The sequence below is a fragment of the Chamaea fasciata genome, unplaced genomic scaffold, assembly GCF_029207755.1.
Source record: "Chamaea fasciata isolate MVZ Bird 193981 ecotype frontalis unplaced genomic scaffold, bChaFas1.0.hap1 SCAF_12, whole genome shotgun sequence".
NCBI lineage: Eukaryota > Metazoa > Chordata > Aves > Passeriformes > Sylviidae > Chamaea > Chamaea fasciata.
Window position 1 is genome coordinate 15,176,317 of NW_027094097.1, and position 27,289 is coordinate 15,203,605.

Here is a 27,289-nt window from a genome sequence, read left to right on the forward strand (position 1 = left end):
CCGGATTGACTCCGGAGCGCGGGATGAGCTCCTTTGATACCGGAGCCCGCGGCTGGCCGCGCTCCCCGCTCTGGCAGCGCTCTGCCAGCAGAGGGGCCTGGAAATGCGATCCACCATCTGATAGTCGGGAGCAGCTTTTTTAATTAAGGCTCCGGCCGAGGGCTGATTGCAGGGGGGGGGGGGGTTTGTCCCCAGGGGTTTGGCACGTCCCGGCCTCGGGCACCCTGGGCGGCTCCAGGGCTCACTTTTCCTGCCGTGACACTTTTGGAACGAAGCCTTTTTGCCTCTTCTATCCACTTTTCCTCCCCTTTCTGTCCCCCTTTTTACCCTTCTCTATCTGACTTGTCTATGCCCTTTTTATCCCACTTCCTTTTCCCCCTTCCTTCACCATTTCCCCCCTTTCTATTCCTTTTTTCCCCCCTTCCTTTCATTTCCCTTTCCCCCTTTGTGTCCCACTTCCCTGCCTTGCTGTCACCTTTATTTTCCTTCCCATTCTTTTCCCTGCCTATCCCCATTTCCCCTTCCTCCCTTTCCTCCTTTCGTTTTTCCTCCTTTCTATCCCTTTTCCCCTTTCTATCCTCTTCCTTTTCTCTATCCCTTTTTCTCTATCCTTTTACTCCCTTTCCACCATTTTTTTATTCCCCCTTTCTATCCCATTTCCCCCTTTCTATCCCTCTTTATTCCTTTCCCCCTTATATCCCTTTTTTCCTCCTTTTCCTCCCTCTCTATCCCTATTTTGCATCCCTTTCCATCCTTTTTCCCCTTTCCCTTTCTATCCTTTTCCTTCTTTGCCTTTTTACTCCCTCCCTTCCCTTCCTCACCCCCTTCTACCCTTTCCCTTTTTCCCCTTTCCCCTTTCCGTTTTTCCCTTTCCCCCTTTTCTACCCATTTTTTCCTTTTTCTACCCAGTTTTTCTTTCCTGTTGCCTTTTCCCCCTTTCAACCCTTTCCCCTTTTTTCCCTTTTCCCTCCGCTTTTTTCCCTTTCCCACCCTGTTTTTCTTTCCCTTTTCCTTTTTCTTCTTTACTTTTTTACCCGGATTTTCTTCCCCTTTCCCTCCCCCTCCCTTTTCCCTTTCCCTTTTCCACACATTTTTTCTTTCCTGTTCCCTTTTCTCCCCTTTCCTCTTTTTTTTTTCCTTTTTTCCCCCTTTCCTACGCTGTTTTTCTTCCCCTTTCCCTTTCCCTCCCCTTTCTACCTTTTCCCCTTTTCCTTCCCCTCCTTTTTTCCCCTTTCCTATCCTGTTTTTCTTTCCCTTCCTACCCTTTCCCCTTTCCTCCCCTTTTCCCCCCTTTTTCCCCTTTCCCACCCCGTTCTTCTTTCCCTCTCCCCCTTTCCCTCCTCTCCCCGTTTTCCCTTCCCCCCCCCCCCCCCCCCCGTTCCCCCCCCTCCCGGGTGCCGGCGGAGCGGATCATTCCCGTTCTCCTGCTCTCCTCTCCTTCTCCCGTATCCCAACTTTGTGCGCGCTACTGGCTGGTGCCGCGCGAGGGGCGTGAGCAGCTCCGTGCCTGTGGTCAGTGATGAAGACTTTTCTGCTCTTTTCATCCCCACAGCACGCAGCCACCGCTCGGGGCCAGCCGGCAGCTCCTCGTTCCCGACTTTTCGCCTTTTTCCCAGCCCCTTTTTCCAGGAGGATGCAGCCTTCCCCTCCGGCCGGCTTATGATGAGGTGAGTAAATTCCCTTTTCCAGCGCCGCTTTGCTGCCTGATGTCATAAAAGTGGGATTTTTTTAAAATTTTTTTTTTCCTCGGGGGAAGCCTGGGAGGGAAGGGGAACGTGCTGTTGGCCACACGTCGCTGCTGGGGGTTCGCTCCGGAGCTTTCCCAGGGTTTGTTCCCCCCGGCATTCCCGCGTTTCCCTCTGCAGACACAACTTTTTTCTCCCCCCCTCCACCCCTTTCCCCCCCGTCTCTGCCTCATTCAATGACTCAACGCGCTTTGTCAGAGTTAAAAAATGATGCTCTTTGCTCGAACTATTCGGGATATTCGTGTCATCCCAGAACTCTGGGAGGGAAATCGTTGCCGTTCCCATTCCTCCCTCCCGAGGCCGAAGCTGTCCCCGGACCCCCTCCCCCCCCTCCCGGGTGCTCTTTGCTGCTGTCACCTCCCGCCACGGTGTCACCTCTGCCGGTAAAGTGTCCCCTGTGTCCCGGCGGAGCCACCCCCCCCCGGCAGAGCAAGAGTTAATCCAACCCCCCCCCCCCCGCCTTTCCCCCCTCCCTCGCCTTCAGCTGCAAAAAATATGAAGTGAGGACGGATCCGCTCATCTGCTGAGCAGAGGAGTTGCTTTGATGTCGGTCCTGCTGTCGCTCCTTCCTTTCCTCCTTCCCCCCCTTAACCCTTCTGCCGGTGCCTGCCTGGAATTGCGGGGCGGCCCCGGGAATTCCGCGTGCGTGCGTGGCAGCGGGGGGGACACGCAGGGACAATAAATTCCTTTTAATTTGCGCCCCATTCCTGGGATGCACAATCCCCCCACCCTGGGAGAGCTGCAGGGCTGGGGGGGGGACACCCGCGACAGGGGAGGGGGCGGCGAGCTCGTTGTCACCTGCGGTGGCCCGGGAGGGCTGAGCTTGGACGTGCCGGGTGTTGTTGGGGGTGGGATTTGTTTGTTTTTTTTCCTTGGGGAGGGATTTCGGGGACGGGGGGAGGTTTAAACCCCGTTTTTCCGCCGCCGGGGAAAAGCACCGCTGCCGCTTTAAGGCAGAAGTGTCCCTTTAAGTGACTTTCCATTCGCTGCTTTGGAGAGCCGAGAATTCGGTTTCCCAGATTTCCTCTGAACTGTGTGCAGGAGGCAGAGGGAGTTAAAAATTGCTCGGGGAACCTTCAGCTACTGCAAGGCAGAGAGGGGGGAAAAAAGGGGGAGAGAAATGGGATTATGGGGGGGAAATGATGTGTAGGGCACAAGCTGAGATCTGTGGGGGGAAAAGATTTAGGGAAGGAAAAAAAAAAGAGATTTAGGGAAGAAAATAAAAGATTTGGGGAAGAAAAGAGGGAACTGCTACTGTTTCCATTTGGCTTCCTGATGTTGTTCCCAAATCCCTGCGTGGGGGAGCAGAGAAACGGGATGGTGGGGAGCGCGGGGAGCTGGGAGGATGCAGCACATAACAGCCCTGGCCAGCTGGGGAGCAGCATAAATCGCAGCCCTTCCCTACCAAGTTAATTCGCACTTTCTTTTCCTGGTGTTCGCCCTGGGAAGAGTGGGAAAAAAAAAAAAAAAAAAAAAAAAAGGAAATTAAATAAAAAAGAGGAAAAGGAAGAAGAAGGGGGGGGGGGGGGGGGGGGAAGCCCCTAAATAAATAATCGGCCTGGAAGGGGCTGGGGAAGGCTCTGGTTCCTCAATTAGCTGGGAATTGCCTTCTCCCGACCAACGGAAGGCAGCAGCGTGTTTGAGCCTCTGGATTTGTGGAGCTTTCTCGCAGTGCCAAGTCTGGTTGTGCGGGACTTTGGAGGGGTAGGTGGAGGAATCCGAGCGGCTCGGCTCCCTTAACTCCTTCGGAGCCGAGCGGGCTTGGGAAGCCGGCGGTGGCTCCGGCAGGAGGGAGGGTTGGGGCAGCGGAGAGGCTCGGGAGAGGCGATTCCCGCGGCTGGGAATTCACCTGCGCTGCGGGAGGAGCGCCGGGCGGGATCAGCGGCCTTGGGATGGGATGAGCTGAGCTGAGCTGGGCTGGTCTGTCACGGTCATCAACTGGGGACACGTGGGACTGTGGTCACTGAGGCGTTTTGGGGACGTGCTGAGGGTCTGTGGGTGTCCATGATCCTTGTGCGTGGAAGGGGAAGCTCAGGGAATGAGAAGGTCAGGGGTTATCCATGATCCTTGTGCATGGAAGGGGAAGCTCAGGGATTTGGGGACATGCAGAAGGTCAGGGAATCCATGGTCCTTGTGTCTGCAAGGAGAAGCTGAAGGTTTTTGGGGATGTGCAGGTCAGAGAGGTATCCATGATCCTTGTGCCCGGGAGAAGAAGCTGAAGGATTTTGGGAATGAGCAGAGGGTCAGGAGTTATCCATGATCCCCATGCCTACAAGGTGAAGCTTGAAGGATTTTGGGAATGCATAGAAGGTCGGGGACTATCCGTGATCCTTGTGCATGGAAGGGGAAGGTCAGGGATTTTGGGATGAGCAGAAGGTCAGGGGAAATCCATGATCCTTGTGCCTGGGAAGGAGAACAGGGAATTGTCCAGATCCACGTGGTGCACATCCCAACCATTGGCAAATGTGGAATAATAATCATGGCAGGAATTGCTTTGGGCACCCTGTTTAAATTCCCACTCAGGCACAGGAAGGGATTTTCTGTCTCTCCCAAGGAGGGAAAGGGGAGCTGGATGAGTCCCGGAGGGAATGGCCAGAGCTGTTCCTTGTCACTGTGGCTTCCCAGGCAGCCTGAGCCTGTCTGTTATCCCAGGCACAGCAGGGATTGGAGCCTGTGGAGAGGGAACGGCCTGGCCAGGACACCCCCCCCCCCCCCCCGGGGTTGTTTGGGGTTTCCCTGTGGATCCCAGCTGCTGGAATGTGGGAATTCCTACGTCGATCACTGGCCGGGGGGTGCTCAGGTCAACACCCACAGCTCAGCCAAGGCTCCACAAGTCCTTGAGCAGAATTCCCTGTGACACCAGGAATCTGTGTCCCCCCTCTCCACATCCCGGAGGAGCTGGAAAAGCAGCATCCAAGCCCAGGCGTGGTGATCCAGAGCCAGGATTTTGGGAAATCTGGCCCCCATGAAGAGCAGAATGGCCGGGAGAAGGTTTGGATCGTGTGAGGATTACCAGGATAGCAGCCACCAGGGATGGGTTTCCCTTTGGAGCATCTCCTGACGGTACCAGGATCCGGTGCCTCAGGCTGTGGAACTGAGAATCCCTGGATGAAACCACTGCGGAAGAGGCTGAAACCCAGAATGTGAATTATCCCAGAAGAGGACGGGTCACTGATATCCAGGAAAGCCATCCAAATTTATCCCAGCTCCAGCTGCACAGGGAATATCCAGCCCAGAGCTTTGGGATGCAGTTAGTGATGAGCATTCCCACGAGCAGGGTCCTGCCTGGGGCTGTCCCCACCCCATTCCCTGTGGGATTCCCTCAGAGACTCCGGGACACACAAACCCGAGGTGGCATGGAGGACGCTCATCCCCCTTCTCCAGCATCCTGCCCCGTGGGGATGGAATCCAGCAGGGCCTGGCCCCGTCCCCTGTGTTTTCCTTTGGGTTTGAAGCTGTTTGCTTTGGGTTGGAGACGTCGATTCCTGGTCAGCTGTGGCCGTGGGATCGGGAACGCAGCACGGGAGCGCCCTGAGCTGGCAGGGCCACGGGCAGGTGTTTGCCCTGCACCTCCTCCAGCTGCTGTGGAGAAGATGCAGGGGGAAAAAAAATATATTGAGAGTTTTTGCTAGGAGTTAGTTTAGGGTTTTTTAGGTTTTTATTAGTTTTAGGGGTTTTGGTGCTTTTTTTGGTTTTTCAGTTTAGAGTGGATTTAAACAGTTTTAAGAAAAAGGGGAAAAAACAGTTTAGGAAGCTTTTTTTTTCTCAGCCCTGCATTCCAGGCTGGCATGGGCCTGGCACCAGCTCCTGGCCTTTTCCAGCCTTTTCCAGCCCCGTATGTGGACAGGGAAGGGCTGGGCGTGGAGGTGTCCCCAGCCAAAAGCAGCTCCTCGAGGGAGATCTTCTCCCAGAGGCTCCCAGGAAATGCATCACCAACATCCCCTTCCAAACCCCAACCCTCTTTTTGGGGTTGAATCTGCTGCTTTTTAGTGAAGGGGAGCTGCCTGGCCCTCCTGCCTGGATCAACTTCCAAAATCTTGGAGGGGAGACTGAGGCAGCGCTGGTTCAGATCCAGGTGTTCTCCCATCCCTTTTCCATCTTTCCTGGGATCCTTTTGGCTCCCTGGCCCCTCAGCCCATCAGTGATGGATCGAGTGATAAACCCGGAGCGGGATTTCCACTGAGATCCCAATTCCCACAGCGATTATCCGGGATAAACACAAATCCCTGCCGTGCCCTGGCTTGGAGCACCCTCAGCGCTTCCTGGCCTCCCTCAGAGCCGGGGATTCAGGCAGGGGATGCATCCCTGGAGCCTGGAGGGAGCTGGAGCATCCCTAAACCTGCCTGTGCATCCCTGTGGGGATGGAGGGGCTGGATGGGGCAGGCAATTCCCACATCCATGGCTCCCATCCCGCTGATGCTCCTTGGGAAGGGGGATGATCTTCTCTCCTCACATTTCCATCCCTGCCGTGTTTCCCGTTTCTTCTGCATCCTGAGGAAGGCTGGGAGCTGCTCCTGGGCTGCCCCAGAGCCTGAGGGACACAGGAGTCGCTGTCCCAGCCTTGCTGACTCCGGCTGCTCCCGGCACAATGGGGTTTTCCTTGGCTGGAATCCAGAGGGAGATGGTGACAGGCAGAATTCCCACATTTTCCTGGAGAAAGTGCCAATTTGGTGACTCTGCTGCTGAGCCCATCCTGACTGCTGGAGCCCCTGGGAAGGCGTTGGGATATGGGAGTTGTGGGAAGTGGGGCCTGCATGTGCTGGGTTGGTGCTTCATCCATCCCGTTGCCATCCTCTTGGGAATTACAAAAATCCTGGATTTAGGAGCGGAGCATTGATCTGGAAAATTTGGGGATTTTTGTCCATCTCCGCTGGCATTAATCCATGAATTCCTCCCCCATTTGGGAGGAATAAACCTTTTCTCCATAATATTCTCCCCTCCTAACTGTAGCAGAGCAGTAAGTGGTGCTTTCCAATGGCATTCCCAGGAACTCCAGGGGTTTATTCCAGGGATAAAATCCTCCTGAACAGGTGTCAGTGGCTTCTTCTCCCTCTGGGATAGGGAAAGGTTTCCTGGACATTTGTTGTGCCACACTGGAGGGACTAGCCAGGAATTCTGAGCAGGAAATTCTGAGCAGGGAATTCTGAGCAGGGAATTTTGAGCAAAGAATTGGAGCAAGGAATTGTAAGGAATTCTGAGCAAGGAATTCTGAGCAGGGAATTCTGAGCAAAGAATTGGAGCAAGGAATTGTGAGTAGGGAATTGTGAGTAGGGAATTGCCAGCAAGGAATTGTGAGTAGGGAATTGCCAGCAAGGAATTTCCAGTAAGGAACTGTGGGTAAGGAATTGTGAGCGGGGAATTACAACTAAGGAATTGCAAGTGATCCAGTTGGAAGCATGGAATTGCAAGCAAGGAATTGTGAGTAAGGAACAGAGAGTGAGGTGGGTGTTCCCTGGAGAATCCTGGAGGGATCCCTTCCTCCAGCTCCTGCTTTTCCCTCTGCAGGGTATTTTTGGAAGCAGCAGGAGCAGTGCTGGGAATGCCTGCGGGTGCTCTGCATCCCGGGAGTATCCATGGGAAATATCCAAGGAAAGGCACCCAGGTGGCAGCTGAGCCAGAGCACTGAGCCTGAGGCCTGCCATTCCCAGAGGAGCTGGGAGAGATCCTGTCTGGAGCTTAAATCCAGTTTTAGTGCAAAACCTGGGAGCCTCCAGCTCAGGATCCCTGCGGGAGGGAAGATTCCCAGAGGAAGCATCGTTCCCATCACTCCAGCTCCAAGTGGAAGGCTTGGGGAGCAGGGATGAGGAATTTGGGAAGAGGTTATGAAATCCCTGTCCCGTGGAGAGCCCGGAGCAGCCTCTGGCCACCGGTGTCAAATCCCTGGATCCATGCAGACGCAAATTCCCGGGATGAGGCCGGGATCCCGGGCCCGGCCAGCTCCGTGCCTAGTCACTGGCAGGGGAGAGCAAGAATCTTAATTTATCCCATCCTTTCCATCCCAAAGCACTTCCCCAGCCCAGGCCATCCCTGCTGCCAGCTGCTTGCTGCAATCCCTTCCCTCCCCTCCCCGGGATGATTCCCGGGCTGTGACGGCAGCGGCAGGCAGGGGCAGGTTCCTCTGGAAATTCTCCTTTTCCTGGCAGGAATCCATCCTCCCTGCTGGGGGATGTGCCCAGAGCTCCCCGGATGGGTCGGGAATGTGGGCCAGGGAAAGTTTCCCAGCTCGGAGTTCACCCCGAGGTCCTTGGGAGGGTTACAGGGCTCCAATCCCGGCTGCATCCCGAGGGATTTTTCGATGGAAGATCCCTCCACCCCTGTCAGGGTGTGGCCACCGGCAGCGCTGCAGCCATCCAGGGAATTTCAGAGCATCCAAAGGCAGCGGGAGCTTCCCTGAGCACCCGACAGCGTGAGGGCTTGGCTTGTGGGGAATATCTCCATGGAGACCTGCATCCCTTCAGGGATGGCTGGACACACATCCCAGAGAGTGCTGGGTGTGGGGAGGCACATCCCAATGGGAGTTGGATGTGGAGGATCAAATCCCGAGAGGAGCTGGATGTGGGGATGAAATCCCAATAGGAACTGGATGTGGGGGATGAATCCCAATAGGAGCTGGATGTGGGGGATGAAGGTCACAAAGAGTGCTGGATGTATGGGATGAAATCCCAATAGGAACTGGATGTGGGGGATGAATCCCAATAGGAACTGGATGTGGAGGAACAAATCCCAATAGGAACTGGATGTGAGGGATGAAATCCCAACGGAAACTGGATGTTGGGGATGCACATCCCAATAGGAACTGGATACTGGGGATCCACATCCCAAATGGGAGCTGGATGTTGGGAATGCACGTCCCAACCCAACCAAATCCACCAGCGCAGCCCAGCTGAGATTTGAGCACAAGGGCTGGATTTTCCCTCAGCAGCTGATTCCCAGCAGCCAGGAATGCTCTGGAGGAAGGGATTTCGTTTTCCCTCCCCTCGCTGGATTTCCGAGGATGCCCCTTTGATCCCCAATCCCGATGTTATCCAGGAGGAAGCTGCAGCTCTTTGAAGCAGCCCAGGAACCTCAGGGGGGTGGTTTTCAACCTTTGGCATCAGGGTTGGATCACCCGAGCTCCGTGTCCAGGGATTGTGGCCACCAAGGGGTGTCCAGGGCGCTGCTTACAGCCTGTTGGGAGAGGAAAACGGAGGATTTAAGGCCTGGAGGAGCCCAGATGTGGCTGGGTGGGGTTTGGGTGTTGGGAACATCTGGCTGTGTCCCGAGGCGCTGGAAACGGGTCACGTCCTGATTCCGGAGGAGCTGCCCGGCTTTGGGACGAGGTTTTTTAGGGCTGGGCCTGTCTGGGTCATTGGAAAACTCCTTTGTGCTTTGGGGCTGTGGCTGCCCGCCCTTAACTTCACCCCCAAAAGGCACCTTCTTCCTTTGGAGCTGCATGGATCCGGCTGGGAGCTGCAGGAATAAACTCTGTGATGGGACCAGCCCTGAGTTTATCATCACTGGGATCCTGGGCTGGAATACTGGGAATGTGGCTGGGTTTGGGTCACTTCCCAAACGAGTCCTGCACCATGGAATGTGGCAGGGACAGAAGAGCCCCCATGGCTCAGTTTGGAGCCCTTTTGTTCGTTATTCCATTAAAAAATAATCAGGATGCTGTTTGAGCAGCCCCACAGAGCTTTGCGGGGAGCCTCCCACAGCATCCCCCTGCCTGCCAGGCCTGGGGATTTTCCCAAAATCCCTGGCTCCTGGAACATCTTCCCATCAGAGCTGTCCCCACAGAGCTCCAAGCTCTGGCCTGGATGTCCCAGCAGGGGCAGTTTGGAGCCATTCCCATCCCCGGGAAGCCATTCCCATCTGAGCCAGGTGGGAATTCATGGCCGCACATCCAGCTCCCTGGGAAAATTCCCTCTGGAAGGATGGGAAGGATGCTGGACATATCCACGAGCCCACACCGCTTCTTCAGCATTCCAGCCCCAGATCTAAAGCTCCAGGTGGTTTTCCAGCCCAGAAAATCCCGACTTTTCCCTTGCTCCCAGCACCCTCGGCTCTGTCCGGGGCTGAACTTTCGCCCTGCAGACAGAGCCGGATTGAATTGTGCCCCATGAAGCAGCTCCGGCTCTTCCCTCCAGGAAAGTTCATGAGGAAGATAGAAATCAGGCTCTTAATGCCCCAAGAATTCACCCCTCTTCCCCCATCTTCCCTTCCATGAACTCTTAAGCTCCTCCAAAAAGCTCCATACGTTGACGGCAGGGCCAGGACGCCGCAGCTCTGCCAGGAGGGCAGGATTTCCATGGAGTTCTAAGTGGAAGCAAATGGTTTTAAAGGAAATTAAATTTACAGCTCTATTAAAAAAAAAAAAAAAAATTAAAAAAATGCATTTTATTGGTTTGCTTTGCCTGTCGCTCAGGAGAGGCAGGAGATAAAGGAATACTCAGGGGCTGGAGGCAAAGAGGAGCAAAGCCATGGATCACCAGGCGGATGGGTTTGGCCCCTGGGAAAACCTGGATGCTTGGAAGTGATGCTTAGGGTGCTTCCCGCTCTTCAGTGTTGGCTGGGGACGAAGACACAGCAACAGCTGAGGGTTTGTTTATGGGGGAAAACCAGCAAATGCCTAGGATTTATTAATGGCATTGATTGGAGGGCTTGGAGTAAACAGGAATAAAATGGGCATTGGATATCCGTGGAAGGCAGCAGGAATGGAAGGGAGAGAAGGGCTTGGTGCCTGCATGTTCCAGGCAAGGATAAACCTGTGGGATCCACCTGGATCCGTCTGTGCCGTGTCCAGAGGAGCTGGGAAGATCCCGTGGGACAGGGGCAGGTGACAGCCAGTGGGTTGTGCATCCAGCGACCTGAGCGTGGCATGGCCCCTGGGGATTACAGCAGCATCCCTGCCTGGGGATCCCTGGATGCAGCAGGAGCTGCAGCCTCAGCTGGGCCCGTTTCCCACCAGATTTGGGGCTGCACATCCCCCTCATTCCCAGGTGGATCCTTCCCGGGGCTGCCAGCTCCAAGGACACCCAGCAGGAGCAGCTGGGTGACATTTTCCCATTGTCCCCTGGCTGAGGGGATGGGGCGGGGATGGGGCAGGCATGGAAAAGGGATGGAGCAGAGATGGAGCAGGGGTGGGGCAGGGATGGAGCAGTAATAGAGCAGGGATGGGGCAGGGATGGAGCAGGGATGGGGCAGGGATGGAGCAGGGATGGAGCAGGGATGGGGCAGGGATGGAGCAGGGAGAGAAGCAGGCATGGAGCAGGGATGGAGCAGGGGATGGGGAAGGGATGGAGCAGGGACAGGAGCAGGGAGAGGAGCAGGGACAGGAGCAGGGATGTGGCTGTGGCCGTGCCCAGCTGAGGGGGCCGAGGGGGCTTTTCTCCTCCCCGAGCTCCCCAGGCCGTGCGGAGGCTCCGGAGCAGGAAGCTCCCCCGGCTCCAGCGCTCCCAGCTGTGTCAATAGAGCAGCAGGAACAAAGGGGCTCTTTCTTCGCCTCTGTTTGTGCAGGGGGGGACAGTGGCAGTGGCACTGGGACAGTGGCTGCTGGGGACAGGCCTGTGCGGGGCTCTGGGAAGGAGCCGGGCTGGAACGAGGGGATCCAGGGTCTGTTTGTGTCGTTATATCCATTATTGTTTTGTTATTAGATCCAATTGTTGCATATCAGGGGAGGTTTACGTGTGTAAATGGGAGAGTAAAGTCACAGCACCCCTGGGAGTGCCCCAGGCCAGCTCGGAGCATGTGCAGAGCTCCAACCTGGAGCTGCTCCCAGGGGTTTGGAGCAGCCTGGGACAATGGAAGTTGTCCCTGCCCGTGGAATGAGCTTTAATGTCCCTTCCCTCCTGTGATTCCGTGATATGTATTAATAGATATAAATATGAGTTTCCTTTTGGGGCTTTGTTGAGAGCGGATCACTGCAGGAAGGGAAGAGCCGTGTCTGGAGCCAGGATTTGTCCCAAATCAAGTCATCCCTGCTGCCACCAGGCCCTGGGGTGGCTGCACAGGCCTGGCTCTGCTGGGACATCCCTCCCTCCGTGCCTCTCCCACCTCCTCCCCATCCCCACCTCCAAGGAACCTCCCTGGCAGGAGCGTGTGACACATCCCCGGACTGAGGGACACCCCGGGGACAATGCCAGGCTCCGGCTGCTCCTCTCCCCCCCAGCGATCCTGCAGGAACCTCTGCAGAGCTTCCCAGACCTCGAGCAGCTCTCCCTGTGGCTGCCTGGCCAGAGGAGGTCCCAGGGATGCTGCCGTTCCTGCCAGAGCTCCGCAGGGCTGTGGAGCAGCAGCCGATCCCTGGAAAGCTCCTGTGGCCTCCCCGTGCCCCAGCCCAGGTGCAGCAGCCTTGGGGGTTCCTGCGCTGCTCTTCCTCCTCGGAGCTTCGGGAATCCTCTCCAGCCCCGGTGTCAGCTGTGAAAACAGAGGAGCCCCTCCAGGGGCAGGGAAGTGTCTGGCCCCTCCTGCACAGCCTCGGCTCCGTGAGGAGCTGAGGGCTCCCGGCACTGGGAGCACTGGGAGCACTGGGAGCACTGGGAGCACTGGGAGCACTGGGAAGACCAGCTTTGGTCACTGGAGGATGCCCAGCCTCGCTGTCAGCTCCCAAATATCAGATTCTGGGACTGAAGTGATGGAATGGGAGAGCTGAGTCCCTGCATCCATGCATTTTAAAGGGAGAGCCTTGGAGGACGCCCAAGTCCTGGTGGAAACATGAAGCTTCTCCAATTTTTCTCCCCAAATCTGTTTGCAGCATTTTAAACCACAAATTTCAGGATGTGATCCCTGCTCTTGGCGCTGCTGCCATCCTGGAGCCATCCTGCTGGAGATTTAAAATTCCAGTTTCAGGATGTGATCCCTGCTCTTGGCACTGCTGCCATCCTGCTGGAGATCCCAGATTCTCTCTGTGTTTTCCACCAGCCGAGCTCCCGACACAGGGAACGTGCTCCAGGTCTGCTCCTCCCTCCTGCTGGTGGATAAATCCACGGAAGGTTCTTGCAGAGCTGCTGGGAACCTCGGCAAGCTTTGCTCTGTCTCGAAGCCAAGGATGTGGCAGGAAGCTGTGCCCAAGCCAGTGTCAGACTGGGAACAACTGGGATTCTTCCCTTTGGATCCCCATTTTCTCCACAGCCAACGCTGGATTTGGTGATGGCACTGTGACATCCCTGCTGTGACAGCAGTCTGCCGGCTGGGCCATCCATCCCTTTTCCCACGGAATTCCCAATGCTCTGAGGATAAGTCAGGCAGTGAGGGGATGAAGCAGAGCCCAGCAGAGCTGTTCCCATTCCCGCCTGGCCTTGGGAAGCAGTGGATTTATGGAGCATCCACGGGGACACCCATCAGCAGCTCCTCCATGTCCTCTCCACACCTGCTGCTGATTCCCACCCACAGATCCATGGAAACCTCGGGGCTGACAGGGACAATCATTCCTGGCTGCTCCAGCAGGAGAAGGGAACGTTTATTCCTCAAAAAAAACTCCTTGCGTGGCGCAGAGATGGATTTTGGCGGCTCCTTTCCCAGCTGGATGCTCTGGACGCTCTGCCCTTGACCCAAGGGTCACCTTTTGGGGACAAACCTGTTGTCCCCCGAGCTCCGAGGATGCCGTGGAGCCGCAATTCCCGGGATTTCTCCGCGGCTCCCGGTGCTCAGCCGCTCGCCGGCAGCCGGAGCCGGGCAGAGGAAAACACAATGCCCCGCAATTAAAGAGCCTCTTAATTGCAGCGCTACACGCGGCTCTTCCGCTGCTTTCTAAGTTTGGGGCCGTAATTACAGCAGCAGGGAAAGGCGGCAGCTGCGGCCCCGCCGCGCCAAGCCCTGCCTTCCAGGGATTCTTGGATTTGACCGTCTAAATCCTGGGCTGAAGCCTGGCATGGGATGAAAGGGAAAAGCAACCCCCAGGCTCTGGCTGGGCAGAGCCCTCGCAGCCCCTGCAGCCCGCGCCGGGCTCCCGGGGCAGCGTTTGTTCCTTTTTTTTTTTTTTTTTTTCCCCTTTTTCCTCTTTTTAATTGTTTTGGTTTGTTTTGCAAAGCAGTTTTAGAAAAAAAAAAAAAAAACCAACCCGAGGAGGTCCTGCCCTGGTCAATCCTTGCGAGTCTCAGTTTGGAAACAGCGGCCAGGAAGATTAAAGGGTGCTTGGAAAGCCGGGCTGGGTGTCAGGATGCTGGGACACGACGCGGCCGGGAGGGAGTTGTCCTCTCCCGCCGTCTGTCCGTGTCCCCAGCTCGGCCGTTTTTGGGGACAACCCGCTTCGGGGAATCCGTTTCCCCGTGGCTTGTAGGGTCGGTTTATTTGGGATCATCCCGCAGCGTCCCGATGGCCGCAGGGTCACTTTTGTGCCCGCAGGAGATGGGAAGTGCGGGCACAGCCCTGGCGGGCGGACACCCACACCCAGCCGGAATGTTTTCCTTGTTTCCTCACCCCGTGGCTTTGAGGAATCCCGGGATAAACGCCACTTTCTGTGGCAAAAAAAAAAAAAAAAAAAAAAAAAAAAAAAAAAAAAAAGAGGAGCAGGAGAGGGAAGCTGAATCCAGGCTGTGTTTTCTGGTCTGGAGACACGTCCCAAGATCCCGAATGTTTTCGATCACACGGGGCAGGTTTGTGTGGAATCACCTGGGCAGGAAGCGGCGGGGGAAAAGCGATACCCCTTCTCCAACACCCCCTTCCCCAAAATCCAGCAGCAGCCGGGGGTTTAATGGAAGAAGCAGCCACTTCACAGCAGCTCCTGCTCCATGTGGGAAAATTATTACTCGCAACGTTTGGCTGAAAAAGAGAGGGAAAGGAGCAGCACAGATGAGAGGTGCACGAAGTCATTCCTCATCCCCGTGCCGGGATGGAGATCCCACATGACTTTTCCCCTGAAAAAAAAAATCTCTTCCCGGGGCTTTAAATCTCCAGGTGAAGGGGGGGAAAAATGCTCTTGGTCTGTGAATTCACTGGGAAAATATGCGGGGTTTGGTGGCATTGCTAAAGGCATGAGGAAAAGGAATCCTGTCCTGTGTCCTTGGGATTAGGTATTGTCTGGGATTCTTTCTGTGGACAGGAAAAATATTCCTGGGGTGAGTGTGGCCCTTCAGACAGGGAGTGATGTCCTGGCCCCCTTCCCTCTCCTCCCTCCCTTGGGGGACTGGGGAGAAACAATTAATGGGTGATTTTCACCTTTTTTTTTTCTTAATGTTTATTTTTTTTTAATTGTCGCTGTTGGGAAGAATTCAGTTTTCCAGCCAGGATATAAAAATATCCCTTTTTTTTCTCCAGACTCCCAGAGGGTTGGGTTGTTTCATTCCTCCTGCAGTGGCTGAAGATGAGGAAAGGGATGAGTCACGTGGATCCCATTCCCTGGTGGTGCTGCCCACCCCAGCCTGGGGGAAATTCCCAGATTCCCTCATTTCTGTGCTTCCCAGCACCTTTTTTTCCCATTCAGCATCCCTCAGCGCTGGAATTCAGCTCTGGGAAGAGCAGCAGCATCCTTTCCTCAGACCTCTGAGACAACACTTTAAAACCTGGTTTAAAATCTGGTTTAAAATCTGGTTTAAAATCAGTTTTCCCTCTTCGGCCTGAAAACCACAACACCTCGAAGCAGAAGGGGAAACTCCCAATCCTGGCTTTGCATCCCTAAAGAGGGATGTTGTCCTGGAGCAGTACCTGGACCAGCACAGCGGGAACAGGCTCGGACTCCAAGAGCTTTTCCAGCTCATTCAGCACCAGCAAAAGGAAAATATTTTCGGGATGCCATTCTTCAACCCTCGGCTCGTGGTTTTTTTTTTTTTGTTTTTTTTTTTTGTTTTGTTTTGTTTTGTTTTGTTTTGTTTTGTTTTGTTTTGTTTTGTTTTGTTTTGTTTTGTTTTTCTCGATGAAAGAAAAAACCCGGCGGCGTGAGGAAGGGGATTTTGTCGCTTGGAGCGTCCCTGGAGAAAACATTCCTGGGAGCAAACAGAGCCTGGATTTGTCCTGGGGCCATGAATATTGGCATTATTCGGCCTGGGGGAAGCAAAAAAGCAGGAAAAGCAGCAGGAGAAGCGGCACGGAGGAGTTTCACCAGCACTGGGATGAGTCCGTGCCCCACATCTGCCACCCAGCAGCTGGAGCGGCAGGAAGGGCAGGAAATCCCTGGGCGGGATGGTTTTCATTCCCTCCCGGCCCTTTGAAGTCTCAGGCATGTGCCGGGCTCGTGCTCGGCACCTGCGGACAAACCCGACCCGGCACAGGGGCTGCAGGGAGCCGGGAAAACCCACGGAAAACCCACGGAAAACCCATGGAAAACCCACGAAAAACCCGCGGAAGGGAAGACGCGGCGGGAATGAGCGCGGCTCCTCCCCAGCCCCAAAGCCGGGCTGCTCCAGTGGGGTGTGCGGGCCCATCCCGCTTTTCCATGGCTCTGGCACGGCCGGGCGAGGCTGGCACTGCCCGGGGCCGGGGCTGGCACTGCCCGGGGCCGGAGCCGTCCCGCTGCTCCCGCCTGGAGCTGCTCCCCGCATCCCGCCCGGCTGCAGCGGCATCCTTGAAGTAGTCCATGAATGTGTCTCTCTGTTCCCCAGACTTTTTATAGCTCCGGGCGTTTTTCTTGGCCGCGGGCGCTGCTGCTCCCGTGGAGAACAGAGAGCAGCGCTCAGCGCCGGCGGCTGCGGCCAGCGGGGCTGCGGCAGGACAGGTTTTTTGGGATCCTGCTTCCCAAAATTCAGTTTTCCCCCCGCCGTGGCTCTGGTTTGCTCCGTAGCTCAGATGTGGGAGTGTCCTGGTTTGATTATCCATCCCGTTCCTAAATTTTTCCCTGCCGTGGCACATCCCCGCTGCCTTCCAAGGGCCATGGATTACAGGGAAACAACGTGCGAGGTTATGGCAGACTGGGCTACGGCTGTAGGAAGCCGATCCAGGTGGTTTTCCACCAAAATCCCAACAACTCCACCCCCATGGAGGGATTTATCTCCATCGGTGCAGCTCCCCGGGGATGTGGTACCCACTGGAGCATCCCACGGGAGAGGGAGCTGCAAATTTAAAAAGCTTTTAAATTCCCAAGCTTCCTTCCCTGCCCTGTGGGATGTGATTCTCTCCCCTAAGAACTCTCTGCAGCCAGGCTCAGGAGAGGTGGCAGCTGCAGCACGAGCACCCTGTCACCCCCAGAGGGACACGGACAGCACCCGAGGCTCACCCCAGCCACGTCCCCACCAGGGATCCCCCAAATCTGCCCGTCCCCAGTGCCAGCAGGGGGAATCTTCTGAATTTGGGGTTAGCTCAACTCCTCCTTTGCCCCCCAGAGCCGAGGGGAGCAGCGGGGTTTTGCAGGGACAGGCCGGGGTTAAAGCCCGGGCTTAGAACCAGCTCTGGGGTTAAAGCCTGGCTTTAGAGCCAGCCCAGCGGGGCCGGGGGTGTTTACCAGCTCCCCCCCACCCCGCGCTGCGCTGAAATCGGATCCCACCGTCGAGGGTTTGTCCTGGCAGCATTTTCGGGATGTTTGGCATTCGGGAGACACCCGAGGAATGTCCGCCGGGGAGGGCAAACAGAGCAGCGAGGAGGGGACAGAGCCCCGTTCTCCGGGGCTGGCCCTGCTGCAAAAGGCGTTTGCTCCGTCAAAAGAGCATCTGGAAGATCTTCCAACACCTTCCCGGCGGGATTGATACTCCCCCGGAGCATCTCCCGAGCTCTGAACCCGCAGCCGGGTGTCATCTGGGAGAAGGAGCAGCACCCCCGGCTCTCCCCATCATCCTCCTCCTCCTCCTCTTCCTCCCTGATCCCCTCGCCCGAAGCTGGCACGGCGCGGGCGGCTCCTTTCAGACACCTTTGCTTCCCTCTGCAGGAAAACTCCATCAATTGCAAGTTGGCCTCTCCGAATCCCTTTATCCCCAGAAAAAAAACCACAAAAAACCGGACCCCAGCAGGGATGGAAGTGCTGCCGGGGGTGCCCAAGTTCGAGTCTGCACAACGTGGCCTGCCAGAGCCACCGGCTACTTTTATCTCCATCGCTTGAACTATTACACTTAATCAGGAAAGGGGTGGGGGGGGATATTTTTTTTTTTAATTTGAAATTCACTTTTCTTTTATGGAGAGCAAATTATAATCACTTTTAATTGAAAAAAAAAAAAAAAGGAGAAAAGGAAAGCTGATAATATTCTGCACCAAATTTCTGGCCGAGAATAATTAACAGTGCAATAAATCCCCAAAGGAAATGCTCATTAATCTCGTCTTTCCGAAGCAAATTTCAGAGGAGAACTGATTGAAAGCATTGCTAACAATTATAGGAAAGTTGACAGCTTAAAAGCCCCCAAATCTGGCAGCAGTCTCCTCCTATCAGATCCTCTGGGAACTGGTTCAGGCTGGGAGCATCCCGGCCTTGGGATGGATGGGGATTAGAGGGGTGGGAGGGATCTGAGTCTGCAGGGATGGGCTCTGGCTGTGGCTCATCCCGGGATTCTGGCAGGACAGGATCATCCAGACCAGCTGGGTGGGCTCAGAGCGTCCGTGCTGGGGCTGCTGCTCCGTGCTGGGATGGTCCTGGTGCTTCCCGTGGTCCTGATGACACCTATGGATCTTGTTCTTGTGCTTCCTGTGGGCCTTGTGCCACCCATGGTCCTTGTGCCACCCATGGTCCTTGTGCCACCCATGGTCCTTGTGTCATCCTTGGTCCTTGTTCTTCCCGTGGTCCTTGTGACACTTACGGATTTTGTGCTTTCTATGGTTCTTGTGCTTCATGTGGTCCTTATGTCATCCATGGTCCTTGTGCCACCAAGAATACTTGTGCTTCCCGCGGTCCTTGTGACACCTGTGGATCTTGTTCTTGTGCTTGCCATGGTCCTTGTGCCATCCATGGTCCTTGTGCCACCAAGAATCCTTGTGCCACCCATGGTCTTTGTGCTTCTTGTGCTTCTTGTGCTTCTTGTGCTTGTTCTTGCCGTGGTCCTTGTGCCACCTACGGGTCCTGTTCTTCCCATTGCCCTTGTGCTTCCTGTGGTCCTTGTGCCATCCATGGTCCTTGGATCTTGTGCTTACCATGGTCCTTCTGCCATCCATGGTCCTTGTGCCACCAAGAGTCCTTGTGCCTCCCATGGTCCCTGTGACACTTATGGAGCTTGTGCTTTCCATGGTTCTTGTGCCACCCGTGGTCCTTGTGCCACCCATGATCCTTGTGACATCCATGGTCTTTGTGCTTCCTGTGCTTGTTCTTCCTGTGGTCCCTGTGTCATCCATGATCCTTGTTCTTCCCGTGGTCCTTGTGCCATCCGTGGTCATTGTGACACCCGTGGTCCTTGTGCCACCCATGGATCCTGTCCTTCCCAATGCTCTTGTTCTTCCCATGGTCCTTGTGCCATCTGTGGTCCTTGGATCTTGTGCTTCCCGTGGTTCTTTTGACATCCACGGTCCTTGTGCTTCCCATGGTCCTCGTGTCATCCTTGGTTCTTGTTCTTCCCGTGGTCCTTGTGCCACCTATGGATCCTGTTCTACCATTGTTCTTGTTCTTCCCGTGGTCCATGTGGCACTTACAGATTTGGTGATGCTTTCCATGGTTCTTGTGCCACCCGTGGTCCTTGTGCCATCCATGATCCTTGTCCTTCCCATGGTCCATCCCAGCCCCAGGTGAGATCCTTCCTCTCCATCCCCCAAATCCCAGCTGTGTCTCTGGGCCTCTGGATCCCTCCAGCCAGAGCACTTTGGGAAGGAACACTGGGATTTCCCTGCCCTGACTCTGCCGGGAGCTGCTGATCCCTCTGTGCCTTCCAGGGACAGTGCTGAGGTCCGGGATGAGACCTGGACCTGCTGGGAAGGGGCTCCCTCTGTTCCTGTCTGATCCCACAGCATCCAAAGGAATTCCTGGATTTGCCATCCCATCCATGCCCTGACCCCAGCTGAAGGCTGGGGTGTTTAATTGCAGGGAGCCAATTAATTCCTGTCCGTGATCCGTGTGTGTGAGTGCCCCAAGGCAGGACCACCCCCAGCCCTGAGCAGCCTTTCCCAAGGAGAGCAGCAGGATGCCAAGAGGACGAGGAGCTAAACGAGGCTTGGGTGAAAATCCCGGGATGTGCTCATCGCTCTTGGGTTTCCTGTCCCCGTTTGACCAGGGCTGGGAGCTTGGAGCAGACCCAGGCTCTGCAGGGAGGAAGGAAACGTGAGATTGGCCTGGGAATGCTGTCATTGCCTGGGATTTGGGGTTTTTTTCTCCCTTTTCTTTTTTTTTGGTGGGGGGGTGGGGTCACAGAAGGCTGGGAGGGAAATGTCCCATCAGGAATCCTTGATACCTGTGCAAGGCCCAGGGAAAGGGAGCACCTCAACCGCAGCTTCGTTTCAGTTCTGGGCCCTCAAACACTGAGGGATGTGCTCATCTCAGAGTCAGGGAACGGTGCCCTTGTCCAAATAATTAGGAAATGTTGGGAAAATGTTGACCAGAGGACGTGGTGCCTCCTGCTCCATGTGTGCCCAGCAGGATGGGGGCTGATCACCAGGGATGAGCTGCTCCCGGAGCCCTGCACTGCCCCAGCACCCTGAGAGACACCAAGCCCTCCAGCTTTACGAGGGAATCCTGGAATGGTTTGGCTCGGAACAGATCTTAAAGCTCATCTCATTCCACCCCTTGTCTTCCAGGGTGCTCCAAAACCCATCCAGCCTGGCCTTGGACGCTCCCAGGGATCCAGGGGCAGCCACAGCTTCTCTGGGAATTCCATCCCAGTCCCTTCCCCACCCTCCCAACCAAGAATTCCTTCCCAATATCCCATCTAAACCTCCCCTTTTTCAGTTTAAAGCCATTCCCCATCCTGCATCTCCACGCTCTGCAAAACTCTTTCATCGCCCAGCCTGGTGTCTGAGGAGTTCCTTTGGGATTTTTTTGGATCTTTTTGCCGGGGCTCCACCTGCTCCAGGCAGGTTCTGCCGTCTCAGGGAGCCCGGGGTCCCCTCCCAGCTGCTCTTTGTCACCCAGAGCCACCGTTTCCACGAGGCAGCTGCTCTGCCCCCGGCCTCCCCCTTTTATCTGGGCTCCGTTAAATGATCTCAAATATGTGATGTGATAAAGACAAACAAACACCCGCTCAATTTAGTCCACCCTAATGCCAGACTCTACTTTTACCCAAGTAATTAAGATTAATGCAGCTGATAATTTAGGAGGTATTCTTAAATGTACCCTCCTGGCAGCGTCTAACATGTAATTTTACCTTCGAAGATTTATCGGAGCACTTAGGTAACAGATAGGTCCTCAGCAAACAGGAGCATTTAGAAGGAAAATGAAAGATTAATATTCCTTAAATAAATGGCAGAAGAAGTCGGGCTTTATTCCAGCCCCACAAAGATGCCGCTGTCAGCCCTGGCCCCGCCGCCGATCCCCGGGGAGATTAAACCCAGCACGGCCTCGGGCGAGGGAGGTCTCAGATGTCCGATGATGCTTCTGGATTTTTAGGGATGCGGTGGCTCTGAAGGGCACCGAAACACAGCAGCCCTTACTGAGGGGAGATTTGGGGGCTGCCTGTCGCTCGGAAGCAGCACAGGAGGGAGGATGCAGCTCCTGGCTGTGCCCTGGCTCCCCCGTGGAGGATGCGTGGATCCAACCCGGATTTCCCACCTGGCAGCTCCTGGCACATCCCAGCTGCTTTTCCCGCTCCGTGAAGGGTGAGGAGGAGTGGAGATGACCCCTGGAAGAGCCTCCCCTCTCCCTGTCTCCAGCCATGCCATGTCCTTTGGAGAACACTGCGGTGCTGATGTGGGGTGGGATGGGACTGGAGCGGGCTGACATCCAGCTCCAGGACCGGGGAATTGCCAGCCCGCCCTGAGCCGTCCCTCCTCGGGCTTGGGATGGCCTCCAGCTGGGCCTGAGCCCTGTCTGGTGTCTCCTCCTCTCCCCCCATCCCCATCCCAGCCACCCCCGCCGTGCCGGATCCCAGACCTGCAACCTCCTCTGGAAACGCCTCGGGGCTGGGAGTGGACCCCGGGCATGGAGCCGAGACAGCGGCTTGTGACACTGGCTTGTGACACCTGCTGGTGACACCCCTACACCCCGTGGGGTGTCCTGAGAGCTGCCAGACTCAGCCTCTCCTCCTCCTCCTCCTCCTCCTCTTGCAGAATCTGCATCCCCAGTGAAAGCTGGATCCTCACCAGTCTGGAAATTCAGAGCTGCTCAGGTCCAGCAAATCAATTTTGGATCATCAGTTTTGGAAAGGAACTTTCTGAACAACCTTCCAAATTCCCTGGGCCAGAAGAATCCCCTTGGAAATCTCTTCTTGCCCCAACACAGCTGGACCATGTCCCTGTGTGTATCCCTGTCCACGAGTCCCTTTGTACCTGTGTGTGTCCCTGCGTGTGCCTGCATCCCCAAAATCTTTCCCAGCCTCTCCTCCAAGGTCTTTTTCAAGCTCTCAGCACCAAGACTTGGCTCCTTCCCGCTGTGGTTTCTCCCCAAGGGATGCTCCAGCCCAGCCATCCCCCAGATTTTCTGGCCCTTTGGTGCAGTCCCCACTCCCAGCTTCCCTCCCTGGGGATGGGTAGGGCCCAGGGATGGCAGGGGAGGTGTCCCATCCCCTTGGATGTGATGTTCCCACTGCTGCCTCGTGTCCTGGCAGGAAGCAGAGCCCTGATCCTGCTTTTCTCTGTCTGCCTGGGAAATGGGTTTGCTGTGTCGGGATATGATCCATGGTTTCTTCTCCAGACTCCAGGCTGCAGCTGGGGCTGGCAGGGAGGGAACAGCAAACTCTAAAAATCTCCCTTTTTACCCAAACTTCTGGGGAGCAGGGAGGGTTGGGAATGGCAGGGGCAGGATCAGGCCCAGATGGGAGAGGCTGGCAGCTCCCAGAGTGTGCCCAGGGCTGGAGTTTGGGCTTTGGCCACCCTCAATTCCCCCCTCCTCCTCCTCAATCACTTCCTGCCTCTCAGGGCCATATCCTCCCCATGGATGGACCCCAGAGGCATCAGCCCTGCAGGATGGGATGCAGGGATGGAGCTGGGCTGCAGCAGAGGGGCAGGTGGGATCCCATCTCCTCAATGTCCCCATTCCCACAGCATCCAGCCAAAGCCACCCACCTGGGGGACCCGGCTGGGGGTGGCCAGGGTGGGAATTTTGGGGTGGGATCCCCCCTCCTGGCACTGAGCACTCCCCACACGCCGCAGCAGCAACACAGCCAAGCCAGACACGGATTCCTGACATATTTCTCTCTTTCCTTTGCAGCCAAGAAATTCATTTTTCATGGGAGGTGAAAGTGAGACCCGGCAGTAGCTGAGCACGGACGGTGCCAAGGTAGGGGCCAGCTGACAGCACGGGCTCAGATGCTATTTTTGGGAGCCAGACTCTTTCCTCCCCATCCCAGATGGGCTCTGGGAATGCCTCTGGCTGCGGGGATACTCAGGGACCTTCTCTGAGCCTGCAGCTGCTCAGTGGCAAGAGGGAGGGAGTTAAAAGGGGCTGGAGAAGAGGCCAGTTCACAAGGGGAGGGATTTTTTCCCAGCTCCAGACAAAGCCATGCTGGGTCAGATGGATCCGTCTGGGAGGGATTTCAGTCCTTTGGGCAGGGGTCAAAAGCCTTTTTTGGGGACAAAGTGTGTTCAGAGCCATGGAATGTCCACAGAGCCAGGGGGGTTCCGTGTGGGATCCCAGAATTGTTTGGATTGGGAGGGACCTTAAAACTCTTCCGCTCCCCTGCCATGGGCAGGGACATCTTCCCATGTCCCAGGTTGCTCCAAACCCTGTCGAGCCTGGCCTTGGACACTGCCAGGGATCCAGGGGCCACCACAGCTTCTCCGGGCACCCTCACAGCCAGGAATTCCTTCCCAGTCTCCCATCCATCCCTGCCCTCTGACAGTGGGAAGCCATTCCCTGTGTCCTGTCCCTCCATCCCTTGTCCCCAGTCCCTCTCCAACCCTCCTGGAGCCCTGGAATGCTGCTCCCACCCACCTCCCTCCCACCAGCACAGCGAAGGGCATTTCCCTGGCAGTTGCCACCCAGTTGGCATCCTGAGGTTTTTCCAGCCGCCCACTCCCACGCCTGTTCCTGATCCCTGAGCCGAGCTGCCACACTCCCGTCAGCTCCACGGGATCATGGAATATCCCCAGGGATCATCGATCCAACCCCTGTCCCTGCACAGACAGCCCAACAATCCCAACCTGTGCATCCCTGGGAGCGTTTTCCAAACTCTCCTGGAGCTCTGGGGCCGTGCCCATTCCCTGGGGAGCCTGGGCAGTGCCTGAACCCTCTGGGGGAAGAACCTTTCCCTGATCTCCAACCTAAACCTGCCCAGACATTCCCTGGGTGCTGTCCCTGTCCCTGAGATCCATCCCGAGCTGGTTTATTCCCCTGGCAGGAGCAGCCTCGGAGCTCACCTGTACCAAACGTCACCCCCCGAGCCGAGCCCCTGAGCCCGACCCGTGGCCGTGTCCCAGCGCCGGCAGGGCTGCCCTGGGCACTGTCCGGAGGCAGGGCAGGAACAGTCCCTGCCCGCCTAATCAGCTCGGGCGATAGAGGAGCGATAGGCGGGGGCAGCGTTATCGGGCTGATTTCCAGATGGAGCTGAGTCACCACCAGTAACCGACCGGCCAAGGTCAGGCAGGGGAGAGGCCGAGCCCAGCGCTGAGCCCGCCTCTGCCAGGCCCCGGCAAGGAGAAAAGCCTTCTGCCGGAGCAGGGAATGGCCTTTCCTTGCGGGATATTCGGTTTTTTCCCTCTCACACCACCGTTCTGGCCGCTGGCTCCACCAGAGTGGGGGTTTACCCCGGGGGGATGCTGCCCCTGTCACTGCCCTGCCTGTGGCTGTCCCCTCCCCACGCCGTGGTCCCTCCGGGGTGAGCCGCTGGCGCGATCTCAGCTTTTCCCTCCTGGGCAGGTCCTGGGGTCCGCCGGGGTTTGCACCCCGCGGGGAGGGATTGGGAAGCTCGGAGGGACTCCGGGACCCTCAGCTCAGCCCTGCCCCGCGGCCACACCAGCTCCGGGGGCAGCGGGAGCCGCTTGGCTGCGGTGCCGGGGCGGTGAATCACACACGGCCCGGCTGGCACGTCGGGCTCCGGCAGGACGGGACCTGCCCCGCTCTGCCTCGCCAGCCAGGCTGCTGCCACCGCTGCTGGCCCTGGCCCCTGGCCCCGAGCCGCTGAGGGGCTGCGGGAGGCCCCAGGTGAGGGAGGATGCTCCAAGGCCCCCGGCAGGGCACAGGGATGCAGGTGGGGAGGGCCGTCCCTGCAGCCCGGCAGCCTGGCAATAACCACAACGGGGATTTTTAAAAAGCCAAATTAAAAAGAAAAAAAAAAATTAAAATTCCCTTTGCCTCAGTTCCGTCCCTTTCCACCTCCTCTTCCAGGAGCTGAAATGTCAAAATCCACGAAGTGATGCCAGTGGAGGAGGCTGGTGCTGAGGGCAGGCTGGGGCTGTAAAAGCCACAGGGAATAGTCCCAATTTTCTTTTTTTTTCCCTTGGTTTTTCATCCCACGGGGGGGCTGAACTGTGCTTGTGCCAGATCCACAACCCCTCGGGGCATGGATGCAGGAGCTGCCTGGGGAATATCACTTTAAATCAACACGCCCAGCCCTCCTTATCGATTGCCCCATCGCAGCCACATGAGGCCCCGGGTTTCCCCGCTCCCGGGGCTGCTGGGCCACCTCAGAGCGGTGCCCCGTGGCCACAGCCAGCAGGAGGGGACCGGGACAGGGGACCCCCAAGCCCTGGCAGGGGGATCTTGGCGAACAAATCCCGAATTCACACCTTGCCCTTTTATCTGTGCACCGTCTGTGATTCGCGTGGAGTAAACCCACACCCGTTTCCTGCCCAGGCTCTGCCACCAGCGGCAGGACGCGGATCCCGTCAGCAGAGGGGACAGTCCCCGCGTGCCACCAGCCCTGCTGTCCCCATCCCCGTCCCTCTGCCAGCACGGGGAGTAGGATGTTTGTGTCTCCTGGCACTCGGCATCGCCACCCCCCCACCCCCCCCCCCGGGCCTTGCCATGCAAATCCCGCAGCTTTCCAGCCGCACCGACCAGCCTTTCCCTCGCAAAGAAAAAAAAAAACAAACCAACAACAAAAAAAGGCTCCTTTATGTGGCTGAAAAGCCCGACTGTGATAATGTAGCGAGCGCTGGCCTTGGGTATTTTATCTTGGCAAGGAGCCTTTGCAAATTTAAACAGCAGCGAGCGGGCTCTGGAGTTGTGGCTGGCTGAGGCATAAGTGGGGCATTGTTTTCCCGGCAGAGCCCTTTGTGCCAAAGGGCCGCGTGTGAGCTTTGGCCGCGGGGCCGGCACGCTCGGCTCCGACCCCATCGGGCCCGGATCCGTTTCCCTCGGCAGGGTGTGAAATTGGGGAGGAATTCAGGCCGGGGAGCTCCAAGAAGAGAGGGGAACCCCGGCAGCGCTGCTGAATCCCTGCAGGAGCAGGGGGGAGGATGCAGCCGCCCCTCTCTATCCCAAATATTGTTATTGTTGGGGGTGCTGGGTGCTCATCCCGACAGATTCCAGGTGGGAATGGAGAAATGACCCACAGAGACCCCGGATGGGCGCAGGGTGCTTCTCTGTTCCTTGGAAAATCTCCTCCTCTGCTCAGGTCGCTCCTGAGTGACAAAGTGGGGTTGGGATTTGTGGGAATTACACCCATTAGGAGAGGAATAAACGGAGTTTCCTGCTCCTCATCCGCCCCCCCCCCCCCCCCCCCCCCCGCAGCAGTGCCATGGCTTGACCCAATGCAGCAGACGGTAAAGAAACATTTCCAGTGAGGGAGGAGAAAAAACCCCTCACTGTTTCCAGCAGACTTCTCTAAAAATAAAAAAAAATAAAAAAGGCTCCTTAAAGCAAAACTTTACCCTCCTTTTTATTAAAACCTTCTTCATATAAAATCCTGGTGGCGCCTTTTAAAAGGCTGCGCTTGACTTGTGCTCCGTGCCCAACTCCCCGAGGTCTGGGCTGTAAAATCAGCTGGGAAATTCGGGACTCAGCTTTTCTGGGTGTTTTTTTGCCTCCTTAATAACATCTGAAATGTCCAGAGCGATCCGCAGGGAGGGCGGTAAAGTGCTTTCTCCGAGGATTTCAGGGCGAGGAGGGGCAGCTCCACGGGGAAAGCGGCGGAGCAAAAAAACCTTTCCCTTCATCTTCCCTCCAGCAGCGGGGACCTGGGGACAGGGTAACATGAGAAGGCAGGCACACGGGCACACGGGGACATGGGGACAGAGAGCCCTTCCCAGGGCGCCTCTCCCAGCCCATCCCGACAGCCCTTCCCACTAATCCGTAGGTGGAGCTCTTCTGTCATCTTTTTCTGCTTATGTTGCTAAGAAGTAACCCAGAAATAGCTTTTCCCGGGAGGGGGAAAAAAAAAAAAAAAAGTGCTGCCTCAGCAGCTTGTGCCAGAGGTGAACCGCTCCGAGCATCCTTTGAAGAGCCCGAAGCTGCAGCGCTTCACCCCGGGCGGGAGGTTGCAGTCCAAGAAAAGGGGCCAAAACCTCTGTCGTGACTGACATCCAGCTTTCCCCTCTTGTCTCCTGTTCCCTGCAGGTCTGAGAGGATGCGGCAGAGCCCCGCCGGCCCTCGGCAGCCGCCCGCAGCCCGGCCCCGGGGAGCTGCCGCCCCTGTGCCCGCGCCGGTGCCCGTCGGGGGAGGACCATGCCCGTGACCGGGGCACGGCAGCTCGCAGCGGGAC

General features: G+C 56.6%; 1 long non-coding RNA gene across 1 annotated transcript; it reads left to right on the top strand.

Moving 5' to 3' along the window:
* Positions 1 to 1,582: 1,582 nt before the first annotated feature.
* LOC136295985 (uncharacterized) lies at positions 1,583 to 27,257 on the top strand. Its single transcript, XR_010722852.1, has 3 exons — positions 1,583 to 1,667; positions 22,858 to 22,926; positions 27,145 to 27,257. It is a non-coding gene; the product is annotated as an uncharacterized lncRNA (long non-coding RNA).
* Positions 27,258 to 27,289: the final 32 nt, after the last annotated feature.